Source organism: Balaenoptera acutorostrata, chromosome 3 (assembly GCF_949987535.1).
Source record: "Balaenoptera acutorostrata chromosome 3, mBalAcu1.1, whole genome shotgun sequence".
Lineage (NCBI taxonomy): Eukaryota > Metazoa > Chordata > Mammalia > Artiodactyla > Balaenopteridae > Balaenoptera > Balaenoptera acutorostrata.
The window spans coordinates 170934543-170957911 of record NC_080066.1 but is presented as its reverse complement, the minus strand read 5'-3'; the positions used below and the strand labels follow the sequence as shown (position 1 = coordinate 170957911).

Genomic DNA, 23369 nt, shown 5'->3' with positions numbered 1-23369 from the left:
AAATTTGTCCTTTTGTGACTGGCGTATCTCACTTAGCATAATGTCCTCGAGGTTCATCCATGTTTCAGTACCCTGTTCTCTCTTTCAGATCAACCAGTTCACATTTGGCAACTGGGTTCTTAGACAAAAAGTACTTTTTAAAAAGTACTTAGAGGGCTTCCCTGGTGGCACAGTGGTTGAGAGTCTGCCTGCCAATGCAGGGGACACGGGTTCGAGCCCTGGTCTGGGAAGATGCCACATGCCGCGGAGCAACTGGGCCCGTGAGCCACAACTACTGAGCCTGCGCGTCTGGAGCCTGTGCTCCGCAACAAGAGAGGCCGCGATAGTGAGAGGCCCGCGCACCGCGATGAAGAGTGGCCCCTGCTTGCCTCAACTAGAGAAAGTCCTCGCACAGAAACGAAGACCCGACACAGCCATAAATAAATAAATAAATAAAATTTTTAAAAAAGTATAAAATAAAGCATTAAAAAAAAAAAGTTTCCAAAAAAAAAAAAAGTACTTAGAAAAGAAGTACTTTTCCTAATTTTCTGTTCTTAGACTCACAGCAAGTCCAGGCTGGTGAATACAGGTGTGGATCTTGCCAGAACCTCCCAGGGTCTTGGTTAGAGTTCATCCGGTTCTGACAATGATGACAGCTCATGGGTGTCACATGACAGATGACATCATTATGCCAAGAGCCACCTTAGGGCCGGACGACCTGTTGACCTACAGTGTCGCCTTGGGAGCTGGAAGAACTGCAGCTGAGCGTGTGAGGCCCAGGGAGAGACAGAGCTCTGAGTCTCTGGCAGATGCTGGTGGGGTGGAAGGGCACATCCCTTGGGATTTGCTGGCTCAGCTCTGGTCTTAATGATCGGCCGGATCAATGCTCTCAAATGCCAGTTGACAAACTGCCTTTTCTGGCAGGCCAGGCCCTCTTAACCTGTTGCTCGACTTCCTTTGCCACACGTGGGGTTGGCTTCTGGTGCTGAAGGTCATGAGCTTTTGTTAGAGCATTACTGAAGTGAGACATTGGTGGCGCCAGCGTTGTATTGTTTCTGCTAATATGAGCCCACGTGTCTTGTCTTTCGCATCTGGTGAGCCTGATTGCTTTTTCTAGCCTGGGATTTTGCCTTGGAGAGATTCCTAGTGAAATACCGTCCACAGCCTTCTTCCATGGAGAAGGATAGCTAAGGGTTTGGTGCCGAAAGACTGGAAGAGAAAGCTGGACGATGAGAAATGAAATCGGGGCCGTTGACGTGTGTCTCTGTGGTGCAGTGGGCTGGTCTTGGGCTGGTCACTCACCAGCCGTGTGATGACTTGGACAAGTCCCTCCATCTCCTCACCTGAAGAATGGGGAAAGTGGGTTCTGCCTTGCCCTCTCATGGGATCGGAGGATCCCACGGAAAAGTGTTGATCATTGTGCTCTGTACGTGGTAATTTGGCATCCTGTCTTCAGGCAATGTGAGCACCATTGTAAGGTGATTAAAACCCACCCTGGTAGGTTGAAGGGGGCCCTAGTGGCCACTTCCCATGGCAGTGACTATTTACAAGTTCACTGGCATTTTGGTGACTTGAGTGTGGAGAGTCCCCCATCCTCCTCTGCACAGGCCACCCACCCACCCCTCCTTGATTTGCCACACAAATGAGTGGTTTCCAGGGTGGCCTGAGATACTCCCACAAAGATCTCAACCACTAGCTTCTCTGAATTACTGTGGTTGTTATACATTTTTAAGTAACTTTATATACTTTTTAAAAACTAACTTTGAGCTTTAAAGGTCAGTGAGCCAGGGATATCTCCAGATGGAGGAAAAAAATCAGTTTGCTGTCTCCCCAACCTGTAGCCACTAGGGCCATAACCGTTGGCCTTTCCACAAGCATTTCTAGTCTCTTTAGATAGAGTCACAGAGGTTATAGCTAGCTAAGTATGACAGTAAGCTCCTAGAGGCCATAAAATATGGCTTCTAATTTTTCTCTCCATGTCCAAGCACAGTTTTCAACAAGCTCTTAATAAATCCTTAACTCTCCTAACAGTTAGAAGATGTCATTTGGAGGGACCATCCCAAAGAACAGTGTAGAATATGGGGTCACTGAGCTCAAAAGCTTTGCAATTAGCATGGCAGGAATCGAGCCCACAGGTGAATGCATCAGTCACAACGGGTGCTACGTCAGAGCAGGTAGGTGGGCCAGTCCAGATCTGTCTCCACTGTGAGAGTGTAGATTACACCGGCAGCACAGCAGAACGACCAGAATAGCGATCAGTGACTTAGGTACATTAAAAGGATGTTGTAGAAATCTTGAAGTAGATTTCTATCATACAGAGAATTTTCCTTAGCTAAACCACTGGATTTACCCGTCCTCCGTTCCCCACGTTTACTCCATCCCTGGCGTCTACTCAGTTTTCAGCCAAATCAAGTTCAGAATAAAAAGGAGATTTGGAGGGAAGTAAGCTGGATATTCAGGCTCCTGCACTAATAGTCAATTATTGAATTCTCCAGAAGCGCCAACTCCTCTATAATGAAGTCCTCAGTTTTTAAATATCTTTAGAAATCAGGTGATTCAGTGTTGGCCACAGCCAGCTGGCTATTTCCTGCTTTCTTATAAAAATAAGATGGTAGAATCCCAGGAGCTGGCTGGGGTTGTTAAAAGATAATCTTAAGCATTTTAATGCACATTATTCTTCATGCAACTTTGAGCCTTAACAGCCTCAAATCGGAATAGGACAGGAATCACATAGAAGAGAACTCAGCTTGCTGCCATCATCCTGCAGCCCTGAGACCCCAGCCAGATCTCCTGTTGTCCTGTGCAACTCCTGGCCACTCAGAGGCCACAGCAGCCAGAGCTGAGAATCAGGGCTGCAGGAGAAGCCATAGCTGGGATGCATTATCCTCACTTACTCTGAGTAGAGTGGATCCGAACCAAGATAAAACAAAAGTTTTATCATTTACATCAAGGTTCATACTGTGTGTTTTCTAACACGTTTGACATTGCTTTGATGTATTTGTGTGCTGTAGCACTTTTCTTCCTCCTTCTCTACTCCTCACCAACCATGTAACATGTCCATGTCCCCATACCTGGTGTGCTATTTGTACCTCTGGGGACGAAATGTTGGTCAACAGAATGTGTCACTGGCATTTCTCCTTCTTGTTAACAGTATTGTTCCCCTGCATTACTAGAGACCCTGATTGACTCTAGAAACATTCATTGGATAGTCCTTCAGATTTCTTATTCTGTGTGTGTGTGTGTGTGTGTGTGTGTGTGTGTGTGTGTGTGTCCGTGTTTGCCAAACTTACAAACTTATTATTTAGACCAACTTTTAAATTATTTTTAACATTGAAGGTGATAGATGATGCATTAACCGGTATCATTTGCCACATTCTATTTTGGAGAAAGTAATTTATACTGCCTCTTGGGCTGGCTGTAGTAACAATTTTGACTAAGTGCTTTCTAACATTAATCTAAACCAATCCTTGATTTAGAATCACCTCCTTTCTACTCCAAGACCGGCTTGGTTAAAAAGTTTTTCACTGGGTGTCTTAAAACAGTGAAAATGCTTGTCTATAAATGTAGTAAGGTGTCATTGTGATACATTAATCTTTCGTCTTTTCTTGCCTCTCCTGTTACAGGACCATGAGTGGTAACATATCTGCAAAATGTTTTATAGGATATGGAGTGCAACATTTTAAGCCAAGGAATTGAAAACGGGATACGAAACAAGAAGACAGGGGAGGGAGGGAGTCGATCAAGGTCATATCTGTATATTAAGAATTTGGTGGTAGAAAAGCCAAGAAAGGCAAGCTCGTATTTATAATGGGCAGGTGGCACTAGGAAGTAGTGGAAAACCTGCTGATCTCAGAAGACATGGATGGGAGTTCTTTGCCTCATAAAGTCATCAAATTATGAAGCAATTAGCGAAAGTTATAAGCTATGACGTTGAGCATCTGATGTGGCCATTTTGTTTACCTGCCAATGATTTCAGTGCCCAAGAGGGAGCAGGGTTAGGACAGTAACCTGAATACCCACATGGACGGGTTCTGCACGTTGAAATATGAAGCCCATTCATCATAAGACAAGCCTAACGGTTTTTTTTTTTTTTTTTAAAAGAGAGATCATTTTTATAGCTACTTTATTTATTTATTTATTTTTTGGCTGTGTTGGGTCTTCGGTTCGTGTGAGGGCTTTCTCTAGTTGCGGCAAGTGGGGGCCACTCTTCATCGCGGTGCGCGGGCCTTTCACTATCGCGGCCCCTCCCTTTGCGGGACACAGGCTCCAGACGCGCAGGCTCAGCAGTTGTGGCTCACGGGCCCAGCTGCTCCGTGGCATGTGGGATCCTCCCAGACCAGGGCTCGAACCCGTGTCCCCTGCATTAGCAGGCAGATTCTCAACCACTGCGCCACCAGGGAAGCCCTAACGGTTTTTAAAGATGCATTTTCAGAGGGTGTAAATAATGCATAATTGGGAAAGTGTGCTGAGGCCATTTTGAAGGATGCGTTTGGAGGAACGGTAGTTCTGAGTGCTGCTGAGTGAGTGTAGACAAGCTCGCCCTCACGCTGGTTTCTATTCTGTTTTAGCACATCAGGTCCACCCCTCTGGCTGGGCAGCACCTTCTTCAAGAGAAATGGAGCCCTTCTACAAGGTAGGTCTCTGGCGGCCCCCCCTCCCCCCTCCCCCTCCCCCTCCCCCATCCCCACACTCCTCCTTCACTCCTGGTATCTGTCGGGAGAGTTCTGTCTGCTGCAGAGCGGGCACTCTGTGACTGCTGTGGGTTGGCTCTGTTTGTCCAGTTCTCTTTATTTCTTCCTACTGACGTCTCCTGGTTGATATGAATTGTTGGTCTGAAATAAGACGGCTTCTTTGGTCTGCTGTCACTGGTCAGATTCCAGAAGTGTTTGGCTTGCTTTGGTGAAATTGGAATTATGTGGCAGTTAGGATGCAACGATAGCATAAATTGGGCTGGTAAAATCAAACCCTATTACAGGTTTCCAGTGCTTGGGCTGTGAGGAATGTTGTGGGTGTTTTGGCACTTGGGTCATCGTGGAGATCCACTTGTTGCTTGCTCTGCCCTGACGTCCATGTGTGCCCGGAAGGGTGACTGTGGTTTGTTCTGAGGCTCAGAGTTCACACACCCTCCCTCGTCCCTGCCGGCATCATTTGCAGGGGGACATTCTTTCTGCTGTCCGGTCCATCCTCAGCTGCCTTGCGCGACTTCCTGTACTCAAGGAATTCAAACCGCCTTTCATCTCTACTTTTGCTGTCAAGTTTCTTTAAAAATGGCCAAAGTCGAAGAAGAACACATAGCTAAAAATAGCCATGAGATGCACGCTAACTACTTCGAGAAAGTACTTTGGGGAGATGTCTGCTCTGCGGATCAGCTGGAATTGGCTGGCCCCCGAGTGTCTTCCAACTTCCCCATTAGCCTCTCTTGATTGGGTAGGTGTCAGAGTGGCACAACTGGCCCAAAGCAGATGGATTTGGTTTTGCCAAGAGCTTTGGAACTGTACTGGGCTTAGGGTGTGGAGTTTCAGTGCATCTTGGTTGGTTTAGAGCTGTTACGCCTCTTTTCCCTAAAAGTTACACGCCCAGGGCCAGCCATGTGTGTGAAGGAGTAGAATATGTATGTAGCTAAGAAAAGAGGCCTTTATCTTCAGGTTTCCAGAGTAGCTCAAACAATTGTGAGAGATGTCATCACATTTGTGCTATTGTTTTCAAGGCCATACAATTGTATGCTGTCTTTTTAATAGCCTGTGAAATTGGGAACTTAAGAATTTCTTTGCATCTTTGCTTGGTCCAGGTGAAATTTAGGTAGGCAGGTCTGATTAATCCTAATTTTAATGACCATCATAAATATCCTAAATATTTAAGAAAAAAGAGAACTCCCTCCACTCTCAAAAATTAATACATAATTTAAAAAAAAATCTATTCTGTTCTCCCTTCAGAAAGTGTAAATGGAGACCGATTATGATGAGCCTTTGGGTTTTTTCAAGTGGATTTCAAAGTTATGTGCATCCTTATTTTTCCTCTAGATCTGTAGCAATGATATGAATATCATTCATGGTTGGATTATTTTCACAAAAGGGATTTTATTTACTTAGAGCATTTTCTTATAGGATTTTTATTCATTAATTCCACATTAGGGAAGATTTGCTCTAAGCATGTTAGTTTTGGGTTATTTCTGCAGGACAGAAGCATGAGGGAAAAATTGATAAGGTTTATGAAGTTGAGTGATTTCACCGTGAGATTCTGTCTCATGGGTGGTAGACTTTTTTTCTTTTCTACATAGGGTTAAACATTCTCCTAATTACTCTAGGCATTGAGAATTAAATTATTACAGATTTCAGATGCTCGTTGAATCCACATCCAATTCAATACATCCCATTTACTTTTTTTGTACATGTGAAAATCAGAAGTATCGTGGTGAGCATTCTGGAGTGTGGGTGGGGATTTGCTAATGGTTTTTTTCCTGTTGTGTTTCTTCATTTGCTGTATCTGTATAGAGCGTTCACGAGACACTTACATTGTAATAAGGTTTTTTAAACTCTGTGTGTTCTTCTGAATTAATATTTTTTACACTTTATTTTATTGATGTGTAGTTGATTTACAATGTTGTGTTAGTTTCTGCTATACAGCAAAGTGATTCATATATATATATATATATATATATATATATCTTTTTTATATTCTTTTCCATTATAGTTTATCACAGGATATTGAATGTAGTTCCCTGTGCTATACAATAGGACCTTGTTGTATATCCATTCTATATATAATGGTTTGCCTCTGCTAATCCCAAACTCCCATTCCATCCCCTTCCCACCCCTCCTCCCCTTTGGCAACCACAGGTCTGTTCTCTATGTCTGTGAGTCTGCTTCTGTCTCATAGATAAGTTCATTTGTGTCATATTCTTGTGTTTCTCTGGCGGGCAGTACTGGCTCATCAAGAAGTTGCTGATGCCCACGAACAAAAGTTTTACAGTAAAGATACGGGCATAGAAAGAAGGGAGCTGCCCAGTCATGGCAGAGGAAGGTTTAGTTTAGAATCAAGTAGAAGAAAATGTAGCTGATTTATGCTCACTTTCTCATCTTTATACTTTATATTTTCAATATATGTCCACATTTTTTCTTTATGTCTAAAGCAAGCAGGAGGATGTTTTTCTAGATAATCAGACTAGGAAAGAACTCTGTTACTAGGTTCCAGCCACAAGGATTGGGATTGCAGGCCAGGAGGATCCCCTAAAAAACCCAGTTCCTAGAAGCAGGGTAGTAGGTGAAGCTTGGTCACACAGGGTGACACAGGGACCCAGCAGCCGGCCAGTAAAGCCCAGCTGTGACCGTGGGCCCTGACTACAACCAGAATTGGCGAAACCGGACTGCACGGGGCCGGGGAGAACCTGCTCTGTGAAGTCACCCTACGGGTTGAGACTAAAAGAATCCAAAAGCAGCAAAATGAGCAGATGTGCCCCATTGCTTCGAGGACAGAGCCTTGTTTTTGACAGGAGGGAGGGAACGTGGGCCTGTCACTTCTTGGGAGAGTTGACACTTGTACAAGGCCTTAAAAAGTAAATAGATGGGGGTGGTGCCAGGAGGGAAACGCCCAGAGCACAGGGGCACGAGAGGACCACAGGTAGAGAGAGCGATGGGGGCTCTATGGGGTGGATGCAGAAATGAGGGCTTTGCGGGCACTTTGCAATAATGACATCATCATGCACTCCAAGATGTTTTTCAGAAGAAAGCTGAGATTTCCAAAGAGGAAGTAATGGAAGGTAAAACCTGAAATCAGTGGAACAGAATGACCTAATTGGTACAGTGGGGAACCGATGTGTATTGTCTAATAGTTGTTTGGTTTATAAGCTGTTGAGCAGAGAGGTAGTACAGTTCTTTTTTTCCAGCATAAAAGCAATTGCAAGAATTAACTGGAAGCGCTCGAGGTCCTGTTGAGGGCGGCCTCTGTGTTTCGGTTCTCACAGATTCACTGGCAAGAGGGCCTGCTGAATCATCTTGCAGTTTTGAGGATAATGGGGTAAGATTCAGTTTGGATTACACCAGGCATGGGTACTTAACATAATTGGTCATTTCATCAATTCACAGTATTTATTTTAAATGCCATTTAGGCTGCTAGAGACATTTTAGTATGTTAGCAGTTTCAGTGGGTAGAGAGCACTTCAGATCTTGTACAATAGTAACCTAGCTGATTGCCAGAAGGGGACAAACCCTTTGTTAAAAGGGGACCCAGGATGGGGCCCAACAGATAAGTGTGGCTTATTCAGAGCCCTCAGGAGTGGCCAGCTGACAGGTGTCCCCAACTGTCCCCTCTGCCTGTCTCTGTGTGTCTTGGTGACAATCTCTGTGTGTGAAATACATTTTTTTAACCATCTTTTTTTTTTTAATTTTTACTAGAGTATAGTTGATTTACAATGTCGTGTAAGTTTCAGGTGTACAGCAAAGTGAATCAGTTATACATTTACACATAGCCACTCTTTTGTAGATTCTTTTCCCATATAGGCCATTACAGAGTATTGAGTAGAGTGTCCTTGTGAAGTACATTTTTAAATTTCTTAGGTTATAATATCTCTTATTTTCTTAATTAAAAGAGTAAACTATTGTATGTTTTCTTCCAAACTCCCTGGCCCCGAACTCCCCCCTCTCCTTCTGCCACATAGATACACATATTCCCTTCACCCATCAAACTTAAAATTAGGTTACTTTATCACCCTTGAATGAATTATTTAATGAGTCAGTGATTCCTAATTAAAGACATTCCTCACCTCTGGTCTGACCCTTCAGGGTCTGCCCCCTGGAGGGTGCATCCCACAGCTACACACGGCATCGCTGCTCTGGCTCACATCATTTCTTCTACTAGGAGTTGCTACGAGGTGCCGCCCATCCGATCCTCCATGTCTGCCCCGCTTTGGCCTTCATAGGCTTTATAGGCCTCCGAGCTCCCCACGGAGTTTTGTTCAGAGAGAAGCTGCTGCCTTTACAGCTCTGAGCCAGCTGACCGTCTGGGCCTACACACACTGCCCCACCTGCAAGCATTTCATTAGTCTCTGTCTCTGTGTGTCAGGCACTAGATTAGGCTGGAACTCCCCTGGGAGGCCCAGGGCCTGCCCCCTCCACCACTGACCGCCCATCCTGGGGTCAGACCACACGTCCCAACCCTTCTTGCAAAGCAGCTCAGGCAGGCCCTGATGCCACCACAGGTCATGCAGACCTGTCTAGGTACCAACCCCCTGCCAGCCTTCCGGGCCCTCCCTCCGGTTTTCTCCTCTCTATCCCTCCTGTATGGGGCCACTAATGATTATTAACTCTATTCCCATAGGATGCAGGGGTGGAATTAAAATAAATTCCCTAACATGCCTAGCAGATGCTTATTTCTTTTCACTTCTGACAGCCCCCTGGATGAGCTAATGAAATGGAAAGAAGACCTTCCAGGCCTTTTCAGTGCACAGAGCAGGACTGAGCTGCCGCAGGCCCGAGAGCAGATAGGGGAAAGGAAACCAGCTCTTCTGCTGTCAGATGCACGTTGTCCCCATGAGCGCACAGATGTGCTTGCCACTGGTGTGAAACGTGCAGGAAGTTGATTATGCCCAGTAGATGACCTGCTTTGGGGAATGCCAGCTTCCCAAGTTCTAGGCCGGCTTCATGCGCTTATTTTCCTGGGAGTCCTATTATGTATTGCCCGCTCTCCACAACCCTTATGCCTTACCCTCTCCCATAGCTCCGCAGTGGGTTTTTTCTGGTAAAATGTATGCAGTACCTCCCTTTGGTTGTGTTTGGGGCTGTGAAAGTCTCAGCAGCAAGTAGTCAGTACATCAGAAACAAGCTCCTGTGGAAAGGAGCCCTGGATTACCAGTGATGGGACCTGGCTGTGGTCCCAACTCTGCCACTTGGTAAACTCTGACCTTGGGCAAAACTCAGGCACCCCTAGGATTTCATGTTCTTGCCTGTGAATTAAGGAGCGGACCTCAGGAGTGGCAGGGGTTTCCTGCGGATTACAGCTCTGAGCCATACTCGCAACTTCCCTAGAGGGGGTCAAGGGCTTTCCTGGTGGTCCAGTGGTTAAGACTCCGTGCTTCCACTGCAGGGTGCACAGGTTTGATCCTTGGTCGGGGAAGATCCTGCATGCTGCGTGGTGCGACCAAAAAAAAAAAAAGACAAGAAAAAATGAAATATAGTAAAGTGGGTCAAAATGGTTTCGAGGCGTAGCTCAGCGGGAGGAGTGCTACCTTCAGCCAGCAGTGTCCGCGGATGGCCCAAGGAGAGGAAACAGGGTGATGGTTGGCTGGCTACATCTTGATCCTTGAACAAACCCTTTCTCAGACCCTTTCTCATGGATCGTAGGAAGGCAACCTACTACAGATTTGGACAACCTGGAAAGGACCCATCTTGGCCTCGTGGGCACCTGGCTTAACCCTCTCTGTGGGGATAATAATAAACATGCTTGCCGTATGGGGTTCTTATAGGACTCAATGAATTCATATCAGTAAAGCCCTGAGAACAGGCTGAATTCCCATAGTTATTATATCATTGTACAAAACTATGAATCTTAGGAAAACAGGGCTAGCATCCTCTGAATGTGGTGTCCCTGTGCTGTTTCTCTTCGCTGCTAAAATTTCCCTTGTCCATTTGTTGGGGCTAGTGATTCTCAGAACAGGGCAAAAGATGGGATACCCCGGATCCTATTGGATTTATATGTGGATCTGAAAGACAACTTGTTCAACTCTTTATATCAGATTCCTTTCAAATAGGACTGCTTCCGTGTGAGGTCCCCCAGCTCACAAAGACTGAGTTATACCCCTTGCTGTACAGTTGTACATACCCAGCAGGTGCATAGATGACCACGCAACAAAGCACGGATTCAGCACCACATCAGCCCAGGTTTAAATCCCTCTCTCTTTGGGCACCCAGTTGTTTGACCTTGGGCCTCAGTTTCAAGTGTCTGTAAAATGGGGCTACGAGTTGTGCTCCCCAGAATCTTTGCAGAGATTAAAGGAAGGTGTGAACGTGGAAACATTTGTCCAGTCCAGTGCCTGGCCTGGCACCTCACAAACACTTAATAAAGAGTGAAGTTAACCTTTGACTCTGTTTCGTGCCCAAGGTTTTTGATCGTTAATCCTGGCCTGGCGTATTCAGGGTGAAAGGTTCCAAAATTCCTTAAAGGAGCGGTCTCCCAGAAGCCTCTCCTTTGCATGATGTCCACTCACACTGCCAGCCTCGCCAGTGTTTCCTGTCTGATAGAACCAGGGTGTCTGCATGGCCTGGGTCTCTGGTCCAGACGCTTCCTTCTTTCTCTCCATCAAGACACAGATTGAAGGTTTTGTTCGGGTTTACCCTGCCCCTCCCCTACACATTGCTTTCCCATTTGGTTGCAGCCTCTGGGCTCTTTGGCTTCTTTCATCTAATCTGCTCCACAAGCTGACTCTTTTGTCCATTTTGCAAAGAGGGCATCCACCTAATGCATAATCTCTTGATTCTTGCCCCCAGGCATACCCATTTCAAAAAAAAAAAAATGACAGTAATAACAGAAAGGGAACAAAAAAACCTCTCTACATTTTCCCCCTAGTGCTAATTGCCTTCTGTCTTTGTTTGGCCTGCAGAAGCCCTTTGGTTTTTTGGAGGAGCCCTTATCTCTTGGCCTGTTTGTCTTATTGTTCTGCCCTGAATTATTTGTAAAGATATTTATGTAATACAATAATAAAGTCACCTGGCTATTTTTGTTTACTATCAAGTGAAGTTAAAGGGCTGCTGCTCTGTTCTTCTCATCACTCAAGTTCTGTGTGGTCACTGAGAACATGCTCCTAAGTTAGTTAAAAACTGTAAGGAAATGCAGTTTTGTTTTATTTTTACCCCCGTCTTTTTTTTTTATTGAAGTATAGCTGTTGTACAATATTATATGTTACAAGTGTACAGTATAGTGATTCCCAATATTTAAAGCTTATACTCCGTTTATAGTTATTATAAAGCACTGGCTGTATTCCCTGTGCTATACAGTATATTCTTGTAGTTTATTTTGTACCTAATAGTTTATACCTCTTAATCCCCTCCCTCCTTTCCTCTCCCCACTGGTAACCATTGGTTTGTTCTCTACATCTGAGTCTGCTTCTTTTTTGTTATATTCACTAGCTGGTTGTATTTTTCAGATTTCACATGTAAGTAATACCATACAGTATTTGTCTTTGTCTGACTCAGGAAATGAAATTCTAAAAGAAGCCTTTGATAGAATTCTGACCTTCACTGTCTTTTTTTTTTTCCCTTAATTTATTATTATTTATTTATTTATTTTTCGCTGTGTTGGGTCTTTGTTGCTGCATGCAGGCTTCCTCTAGTTGTGGCGAGCGGGGGCTACTCTTCGTTGCGGTGTGCGGGCTTCTCATCACGATGGCTTCTCTTGTTGCGGAGCACGGGCTCTAGGTGCGCGGGCTTCAGTAGCTGTGGCCTGTGGGCTTCAGGAGTTGTGGCTCACGGGCTCTAGAGTGCAGGCCCAGTAGTTGTGATGCACGGGCTTAGTTGCTCTGCGGCATGTGGGATCTTCCTGGACCAGGGCTCAAACCCATGTCCCCTGCATTGGCAGGCAGATTCTTAACCACTGTGCCACCAGGAAAGTCCTTCACTGTCTCTTGGGAATCCAGATTTGCCCCAGCTTCCCAGTGTCTGCAGCCTGGCATGGACACTGAGAAAGCATCAGCCAGATAGCCTGTGTTTTCCTATCTGACTTTAATTTCAGCCAGTCTCTGTACCATTGTCCATAGAAACCCTGTTCATGAAAATCCAGTGTTGTACTCGGCCCTATAGACAGAAATAGGGAGGCCAGAAGGAGCTGCCAGCTTTACCAGGGACCTGGCATTGAGAGCTTCCTCTGGGCCAGGCCCCTGCCGGGTGGGTGGGTATAAGCTGGTTCTGCTGTTTCCAGAGGAAGGTGGAAACTGGGGCAGGAGTTTAGGAGATTGGAGGGCAGGGCCCGAGAGGGAGTTTTAGAAGTTGTCAATCCAGAAATGACCGTGGAAGTTACGAGCATAGATGAGATTTTCAGGGGGTTATAGAATGAAAAAGAGGGGAAAGCTCCATCTTGAAGACCTAGATTTGTGATAGAAAGAGGAGTGCAGCTGGCAGCAAGCAACCATGACATCAAAGAAGCCGCTTAGTCAGAAACTGGAGGAAATCACTGAAATGAAGGGAAAGAGTTTCAGAGACGGGGGACTGGGCAAGAGCAGCCACTCTGCAGAGAAGCCAGTGCGGGCGTCGGGGGGATGGATGGGGCTGAAGAAAAGCCACCTGTGGGCTCTGATGATTAAAGTGGCACTAGGGCCTTTGGGGCACGACTGCTAATCTTCTGTCTCTATGGACCTGCCTATTCCGGACGTTTCACATAAATGGAATCAGACAGTAAGTGACCTTTTGTGTCTGGCTGTATATAGTCTTTACACTATTCCTATATTAGCTTTATGCCTTAGGTATTATTACTCCCGTTTTGCAGATGGGAAAAATAAGGCCTGGAGCAATTGTGCTGCTCAAGGTCACAGAGCCAGGATCAGAAACCTGGGCTCACACTCATCTTTGGCTCAAAATGGCATCAATATTTCTAAACAGCTTTGCACTTTAGGTGTTTAGACAGACAGCCTGCTGTGTTTTGCAGACTGGGGCTGGGGAGAATCCAGTTATAATGCTTAAAAGCAATTTATAACGATGAGACAAAAAGATAGAAATGAATGCTTGTCTTCTTTTGTTTGAGTAGTTAAGGGGCTTCCTTTCTTCTTTTGTCCCCTCACATGACTCTTGCAAACAGCTAACTTTAAGATATTTTAAAGACTGAGGAAAGAGAGAAAGGGAAATCCTGAAATTAGTCATTCAAAGATTAATGCAATGAGAGGGTGCACTTCTTATCAGAATGAATATTTTATTTGAGTGTATCTGAATTTTATACTAGGAAATAGAGAGATAAAGATAGTTTTACACGGGTTACAATTCAGTGACAGGAATATTTCCTTATAGTTTAATCTCTGGAGCCTTTAAAAATGTTTTCCTTGTCTATTAAATTGTATCGTACAGATGATAAAATAAAAAGATTAGAGAACTTTGGATCGTATTGTACTGCAGAACCTGCTTTTATCAAAGTGCTCAATCTTAAAATACAACTGAAAAAGTCAGCCCCCTTGAAGTCCTGTTTAACCGTGCGTGGATGGAAGTTTAGAAATATTTCAATACAATTGCCAAGAGGCTTACAATGAAGAAGAATTTTTTAGAATAGGCTAAGGGAAATGTTCACATCACGGTTTCAGAAGTGAACTTAAAAGCATCCACCTGTAAACTGCAAGAGGTCAAGTTTGTGTTCTTGTTTGGTTCCCTTGACGACCAAAAGGTGTGGCTGAGAACCCCTGGGTAGTACTGGCTGCGCTGCGTGTGATAGGTCAGGAGTGTATGCCTGTGTGTGTGTGTGTGTGTGTGTGTGTGTGTGCGCGTGTGTGTAGATGTGACTCCCCTGCCACCCCCCTGCCCCTCTTCCTCTGGTGTTTCCATCCCACAAAAGATGGTATGAGGATAAAAGACCTCAGTTTTCAATTCAGGCCCACCTGGATCCATTCCCTGCCTTACTGCCTAATTGCTTTCTGACTTTGGGAAAGTTACGTAAACTTCTTTGAACTGCTGTAAAATGCAAAAATACCAGTCTTGCAAGATGAATATAATTATATGTAAAGATTAGATGACGATCTGCGTATTGTCCCTGGCACTTAGTAGGTGCTCCGAGTGTAGCTGCCATGACCACTGCTTCCCCTCCAGGGGAGGCAGCATGATGGGAGAGAAGAGTATGGATCTTGGAGCTGGCCAGTCTTGGCTGCAAAGGCCAACCTCTGCCGTCCACCAGCTGCGTGATTTCAAGCAGCTTATCCGATTGTTCAAGCCTTTCCAGCCAGTAAAGCAGATAGTAGTGCTTCATGGGATTTTGTGAGAATTAAAATAGTGTATGTACAGGGCTAGCACAGTGCCTGGTGATTACTGTGTTCAGTGAATAGAATTCATTATGTTTATGATAGCATTTCTGCGATTTCCTGAGGTTTTCAATTCCTTCCACCCCCAGACAACAACATTAAAAAAAAAAAAAATCCTTGCCCAGTTGAACTGATGTTACATCTTCAGGAATGTTTAAGACTGTTTTCAGCCTCTCTGAAGCTCCTGCTACATGAAGGCAAATGTCCACAAGATATGCACAGGAGGAGGAGAACTTGAGCCCTCACCAGCTGTTCTCACGGACGCTTTTGAGTGACTAAGATCTTGCAGAAATGTGACACAGAAGAAGAAGTTTCCTTGGGGATGGGTTGGAATAGTTTGTGATCTGTATTCCTGTTTCTTCCTCTTAGTGTCTTGATGGTGCCAGAATACGAACTATTTGCAAAGATTCGTTTCAAAGATGGGAGGGGGCTTCCCTGGTGGCGCAGTGGTTGGGAGTCTGCCTGCTGGTGCGGGGGACACGGGTTCGAGCCCTGATCTGGGAGGATCCCGTATGCCGCGGAGCAACTGGGCCCGTGAGCCACAATTACTGAGCCTGCGCGTCTGGAGCCTGTGCTCCGCAATAAGAGAGGCCGCGATAGTGAGAGGCCCGCGCACCGCGATGAAGAGTGGCCCCCGCTTGCCACAACTAGAGAAAGCCCTCACAGAAAAGAAGACCCATACAGTCAAAAATAAATAAATAAAAACTAAAAAATAAAAAAAAAAGATGGGAGGGAGAGGGAGAGAAAGAAGGAGAGACATACTTGCAGTGATAAGGAACTTTAGAACTTTGTTTAAAGGATCTTCTTGAACTTGTCCCCTGCTTCACGGTCACTGTAGCGCACATGGTTGGCCCCTCTTTGGGCTGTGATTTTTTTTTTTTATGCGGCATGCTCAGGATGATCGCATTCTGCTTATTGGATACGCCTTGCAGGGAGGTGTTAGAACCACAGGTCTGTGCCTGATGACACCTGCCACTAGGGCTACTCTAACCCAGTGTCTTGGCTATGGAGTCATTTCCTACACGTTGGACAAGATTCTGAGGACATTGTGACAAGAGACAAAAAGCCTGTGACATATAGAAAAGCCAGTTCTGCATTTATCATTTGTGTGTACCATATTTCTCAGACTTTGAGAGACTTCATTTTTTAAGTTTTGCCATGGTTGGGAAATGAAACAATTATGAAGGAAGTTTTCACTTTTAAACTTTTGCAGCTGTTGTAGGCCCTGATTGGGGTGCTCACAGGGACGGCATGGGTACCAATAGCCATATCAGGGCATGAGTGGCATCTTTTTTCTCTTGTGGGGCCCACTGTTCGCTCCCCCAACATGATATTGCAACATAATATTACAAATGAGAGGTGCCAACTTTTTACAGGAGCTCCCTGGCCTCTGCGATTGGTTGAGAGATAGGCACATGACCCAGCCCAGGCCAGAGTTCTACCTTGGTCTTTCTTCTGTTGCGTATGGGAGCTCTAAAGGATGTGCTGTCATCACAAGGCCTTCCATGTATCAATAGAACTGACCAGTGTACAAGAAATGGCACCAGCGCAAAGAAGCAGAGACAAGGGACCACTCTACTACTGTCCTTCCTGTGGTTCGATTAGATGAGCTCATAAATTCTCCTTTTTACTTAACCCAGCTTGACGTGGGTGTTTTTGTCTGTGTATGTATGTGTACATCCAAGAGTCCTGACTAATAAAGAATCTCTAAGTGAATAGCATCCATTCAGCTAAATATATATCACTGATGATTTCTGTGTGTCAGTGAAATTCCAACCTCCCCATTGTCCTAGGATGCCCACTTAGTGGTTTGGCTGTCATTTGAAAGAAGATGAGCTTGGAGAGCTTTCCCGAGATGGTGAGTTGAGTTAAACAGACAAAGTCGGATCATGGTAATAATAATACCTATTCTCTCTGTTCCCCCAACTCAGCTTTGCCTTTGGTGGGAATAGGCTCGGAGAGGGTCAGATTGAATTTACAGAGGGGCTGCCTGCAGCCTCTTGGGCTACAAACTTTGACTCTAGCGTTTTCCCAGTGTTCCCAGAAGAAGTTACGAGCAGCACTGTAATGAGACCAGCTTGCATCACGTGACCATCTGGAACCAGGACCGTAATCAGAGGAATGGGAGGCGCCGGTTGGTTTACATGGGGGGTGGAAGCGTCACTTGGAAGCACATGGACGGATGGGGAGATGGAAGGGTCTCCAGATTGCAAGTCAGGGTCAGTTCCCAAAGAGGGGGAAAGGAACTGTCCGTGACAACAGCACAACCATTTAAAAAAACGAGGCAATGGACAAGAAAATGTTAGGTTACATATGCAAGTATTCGTGGCCATCAAGTGGGAGGTCGAAGGCTGAGTGCACATCTTCCCCTCTGAGACTCTTCTTTGCCCAAGAAGGGCCATCATCCATGAGGGTACAGGTGCCAAGGTCTCAGGGCATATGGTGGTGTCGGTCAAGCTAAGTAATTTCCCAGAGGCGCAGGATCTTAGGCAATGATGACATTCACCTTCCCTGGCAAAGTGGGGGTCGGTGAAATGCATTACCTTAACCAGACTTGCCACATTGGTGACAAAGGACAGACAGAAGATGGGATACAGCTTCCCTTTGTTGAGGATTAACCTTAAGCAACCAACCTCGGGATGTTTGAGAAGTTCTCTCAGCAGCCAGAGTTGATCCCCAGGGTCCTCACTTCAGAATACAGGATGCTTGGGCAGTTAATGTATTAATCAGCTAGGGCGGCCACAACAAAATACCTCAGACCGAGGGGCTTCTGCAACACAGATTCATTTTCTCACCGTTCTGGAGGCTGGGAGTCGGCAGGCTTGATTTTTCCCGGGCCTCTCCCTGGCTTGCAGGTGGCCACCCTCTCTCTGTGTCCTCACATGGCCTCTCCTTTGTACGTGTGCTTCCTCTGGTCTCTCCCTCTTCTTAGAAGGACACCAGTCCTATCGGATTAGGGCCCTGTTAGGGTCCTGTTGCATTAGAGCCTCACCCTTACTTCTCGTTTAATCTTAATTACCTCTTTAAAGGCTCTGTATCCAAATTCAGTCATATTGGGGGTTAGAGTTTCAACATATGAATTTGGAGAGGGGGACACAATTCAGCCCATAACAGTGAATTACATGCATACATTTCACGAACATTCCTTAATTTCCTACAATGTGCCAGGTACCCTAGCTGCGACATCGCAGTCTAGCTGGGAGACAGAATCACTAAGAAGCCTGGGTGGTTTGTGCCACTGTAGAAGGGCTCAGATTCTGTGGGGAGGAAGTCAGGAGTCAGGGAACACTTCGCTGAGGGGTGCTGCTTGTGTAGGGCAAGGCTCTTGGCCCTGCAGCTCCTAAATCTGCCCATATGGACTCCTTGACACGGTTAACTGTGCCCTTCTCCATCACAGTGTCGCTCCGGGCCTCATTACCAAAGATGCGTCATATTACATCAATGGCAGAAACGCTCACTTAGCCAAGCTTACAAAGTCATGATACCCACCCCAAAGGCACAGGTCATTAACAAGTGCACAGACAGTCATATGTGACGTACGTGCCTTCGAAAGCAGTGGCGAGATACGATGATCCAGGATGGAGATGGGAAAGTCACCATGTCCGTTTCAGGTAGCTTCCCTAATTCCTTGCAGGAAAGAAGATGGGGAGATGAAAGAAAAGTGTTCCGGGCAGAATTGTGGGGAGATTCTGAGAAAGGTAGTAGAAGATCGGTTTGACTCTGAAGAGAAGGGAGTGGCTAGGTAGTGGTGTTATAGTTTTCATGGACTTTCAAAAGCTATTCACGTTTATAAAAATGCACTGCTCTTACACACTCATCCTCTGAATCAAAATTTCAGTATATTCGACAAAACCTTGTACACAGAGCTACAGAACTTTTTGCACATCTAATTCCTCTACTTGTTCAGAAGCTTCTTAGAACCTTGAAATAGATCCCCTGCCTGAGGGCCAGTTCCTCTCTTGTTTTTCAAATGAGGAACTTTTCTGATCACCTTGACCTCTTCCCTCAGTTAACATGTCTTCCCAGAAAGTACATAGATTATTCTGCTGCCTTAGGTCATTGTGCCTAATTTGGGTTTTTCCTCTTCCTTTTTTTTTTTTTTTTTTTGTGGAGGAGTGTAAAGATGATGCAGAATGTATCTAAAAGTTGTGGGATGATGTGGTTGAAGTGATTTAATTCTTCCTGTTAAAACAACTATTTTTCATTTTGGCAACATACCAAACCTAAAAAGAACAACCAATTTACTTTAAAAAAAAAAAAAAAAAGACAGTTAAGACAAAGGATACTAAGCCAAGGAGAGGCAATACAGGTAATGCATTTGGAGGTCTAGGTCCAGGCCAACTCTCAGAGCTGCCTGTGTTTTCAGCCTCTGTTCTCACCGCTGCTCTCCCCCTCCCTTCCCTCAAAGATGAAGCCCACCTGCTTCCCTCAAGTCTTACCTCAGCCACCCCTCCCGCTACCCAGGGCAGAGAAGCCCATCTATTTATGGTCGCCCCCTATTTCCATCTCATATGCTGTTTTCTTCTGATTTTTATTTTTATTAGGCAAACAATCCATACTCGTGAAAACAATTATAAAATGGAAGGTTGTGGGGTGGTTTAGCAGCTTCTTCACAGCCAGCTCTGTGATTTTAGTGAGGATTTAAGGCCCAGTTTAGTTTCACATGTACAGCTTTTGGGCTGTCCCTTTCGTGGTTCAATTGTAAGCAACGTCTCCCATCACAGATTAGGGGGTAAAGATTTAGAAGGAACTAATAGGTAACCTCTCAGTAAATCAGTTGATAAGACTTAGGAAGTCATTTTAATTTCTATTATTAACCTCACACTTTGAAGTTGTCTAAATTGGCTGAAAATAAGTATTCTTGGTGCCTTATTGGTTTATCCTTGCAAACCTTTGTCATGTTTTCTCGTAGTCGTTTCCAGTGATAAGCCTGTGTGTGTGTTGTGTGTAATTGTGAGCAATGTACAAGCTTAAATAACGTGCTGACACCACTGTTTCCAAGTTGGTATTCATTAGGCCTTTTCCTCCTGGGCTAGGGCTGCACTAATCCTGACAGCGGCTGCCAGGAGAAAACCTCATGGATCCCACACCGCACCTTAATAACAGCATCCGTGACCTGCAGTCTCAAGTACAGAATGGGAACCCCAGAGCTAGGAAATGTAGTTGTATATTTTAATGAACTGCTGCCCCTGCTAAAGAGGCTTCTTTCACTTTTGTGCTCTACAGAAAGACCAAGGGGGGTAGGAGGGACAAAGCTTTGAATAACTGCTTTCTAACACCGAATGTGGCCAACAGGACAGAGAACATCACAAATCTAGGCAGGTGTGAGGTACAGTGGCTGAGGATTTCCTGCTCCCCCTGCATGCCCTTTCTTGCCTCCAAAGTCCAATCAAGTGATCCTGGGAAAGAAATACGCCTGGGTTGAGGAGGGTGGTTTTGAAAGAAAAAGCTACCAAGACATTAAAGCAGGGTGAATGAAGGGTAGGCAGGATGAAAGTAACTAAGTAACCTGGCTCAGAACTCTCAAAAGCTTCTAGCAGCTTGATGACAATTACAGGATTTATTTCAGTCTGTGGTACATCATTTGAAGACAATATTACTTCATGTTGTTACAAACTGTATGTATAGTGTGTATGTGTTGTGGGTGTGTACATAAATAATATATATTATATATATGAGAGATGTAGTGACTTTTGATACGGGTTTGGTGCAGGTGAATTTATTACTGAGCCAAGTGAGGCACATACTGAGTCAGTAGTTCGAGTCCAGGGCATTCAGTACTTTTTCTGATTTCCATGTGTGTATAGTGCCTGTCCCATGCGGTATTGTCAGTGTCATGTCAAATCCAGAACTCACAAAGCAGAGCCAGCGATATTTTATTTGTAGACAATCAACTAGAATCTATAAAATTATTACTGGCAGGTGATTATAATTCCAGATCCCTAACACTAGCAAAAGGAAACCCAGAGCATCTTGATAAGAAGTTTTCTGTTTTTGTTTTGTTCCTGGAAGTCAGTAGAATAGCAGTTGTATGTGGTTATATTAGTGTCAAGATACTTAATTTGCTGACCTTATTATTTCAGAAAAAAAAAATTGTATGTATTATATTTGTGGGAAGTTAAAATAATGCTTTGAGATTTTTATCAAATATGGAGAGTAGTTATTTATGAAAAACAAAGAAATGTCTATTTTTGTTTCTTTGTTCCCAATTAATGTAGATAAATTTTAAAGTGCATTAAAGCAATGGTAAAGCAAATAAGATGCTGTACAAGTATTTTTCTCATGCTTTCATGGAGAGACACTGTTTTCTAAGAGTATCTGAAGGAGGTATGTGCATTCTAACTTCATGATCAGATTTCTCGGATGTACTTTGAATATAAGTGGCAACGTTTTTATGGATAATAAAATCAAAGAAATTCCAATCACCAGAAGGAGAACTAATGAAAACATGTTTTACCTGAATATACTTCATAGGTTTCTCCTGCTGATCCTGTGATTGTTTCATGATTCACTTGAAGAAATGAAGGAAAATACACATAAGAACAGAGACATTACCTGAGATTGTGTTCTATTTTATCAACCCTCCATCTATACTCTGTACTGAAGCAATTTGGATAGAAGTGCTGCTGTTGTTGTGTGTGTCTGGTTTGCAGTCAGAAACTCCCAAAACTTCATCATTCAGCAGTTAGGTCCACAACTTTGTATTAAGGTCTAAATACAAGTCAGGGAACCCAGATAAGATAAGAGGATATATGGTTCTCCCTCTGTATTTGTGGGTAATTGGTTCCAGTCGTCTCCCTCCCCCCCCGTGCCACCCCATACCAAAATCCATGGATGCTCAAGTCCCTTATATAAAACGGTGCAGTATTTACATATAACCTACGCACAATCCTCCCATCTTCCCCCGCACCCTCCTTTATACTTTAAGTCATGTCTAGATTACTTATAACACCAAATACAAATCCTAAGTAAGTAGTTGTAAATATAATGCAAATGGTTGGTGGTGTGCAGCAAATTCAAGTTTTGCTTTCTGTAACTTTCTGAACTTTTTTTCCCTAAATATTTTCAGTCCATGGTTGGTTGAATCCACTGATGCAGAACCTGTGGATACGGAGGGCCAACTGTAAATTGATTTAGAGTTGGCACTTCCCTGACAATCTGGCCCGATGCTTAGTAAACCTGAGATAGTTAAGTTAGCATCAAAGTGAGTACTATGAGCATTATTAGATTGGTACATGTTAGGGCATTTGGGAGAACAGAAAATACAGCAGTTGAGCTGGATCCTGGTGCAAGAGCCGCTGTGCCTGACCCGGACAGGTCTCTAGTGGGCACGTCTTCCCAGCGCTTTCTCATTGTTCATTCCCCCCAGTGGAAAAGGGGGGCACTGCTGGACTTAGGAAGTTGGAGAAATAGGTAATAATGCTTCTTTTCGTGATTTAGTTACAGAGCTCTTACGTGCAACAGAATGAGAGGAAGTAGAATGGTTCTGTGCATAGATTTGGGAGCTAGACTGATTAGGGATTCAACTCCCAGCTCCATCATTCATGGGCTGTTGATCCTGAACAAATTACTTAAGCTCTTAGTACTTCATTTGTGTACTGCATCTTAGTACTTTCTCATCTGTGAAAGGGGGATAATGATAGTACTTATATTTTAGGGTTGAGAGGATCTAAAAGATTCAATCAGGTTAAGGTAAGTAAAACAAGGAGGAAGCAGCCATTCAGGCATGGAATGGAAAGGGAATTGAAAGACTAGTTTTCAAATTTGTGTCTGCATAAGAATCATTTGGGGTTCCTATTAGAAATGTAGATTCCCAGGCTTCAGCTCCAGGAATTGAGATTAATTTGGGATCCAAGAATTAGGTCTTTTGGTTCTGTTTTAGTAAACTTTTAGAATTATTTTAGGTTTACAGAAAAGTTGCAAAGATATATCCATTTTGCCTTAATAGTAACATATTATCATAGCACATTTGTTAAACTAAGAAGTCAACATTAACGCACTACTGTTAACTCCAGACTTCATTTGGATTTCACCAGATTTTCCACTGATGTTCTTTATCTGTTCTAGGATTCCACATTGCATTTAGAGAAGCTTCATTTCTTACAGGGACTTTCAGCCCATGAGAGGCAGGTGGTCTGGAGACCACATCTTGAGAAACACTAGGACATGTCAAGGGCTGAGGAAGGTCAAATTGCCCCATCCTCACCACCATCCTGGTGGTGGGGGTGTTGGATATAGAAATTTGATTTGAAGAGTTGGGATGGAATCCTCTCCCTTAGATGAGAGGGGTTACCTTAAGAAGTGAGGCATCTATTCCTAATGCCAGATGAAATGAGTTTTGGAGTTTGGAAGGTGGGGTTGCTGCCTAGCCTGAGGAGATACATCTAGGGTTGTGGGCAGATCAGGGGAGTGA

At 44.4% G+C, this 23369-nt stretch overlaps 1 long non-coding RNA gene across 1 annotated transcript; it reads left to right on the top strand.

The window, feature by feature from the left end:
- The first annotated feature begins 7949 nt into the window (after positions 1 to 7949).
- Positions 7950 to 11049, top strand: LOC130707545 (uncharacterized). The gene is made up of 2 exons (XR_009007464.1): positions 7950 to 7992; positions 9364 to 11049. It is a non-coding gene; the product is annotated as an uncharacterized LOC130707545 (long non-coding RNA).
- The last annotated feature ends 12320 nt before the right edge of the window (positions 11050 to 23369 follow it).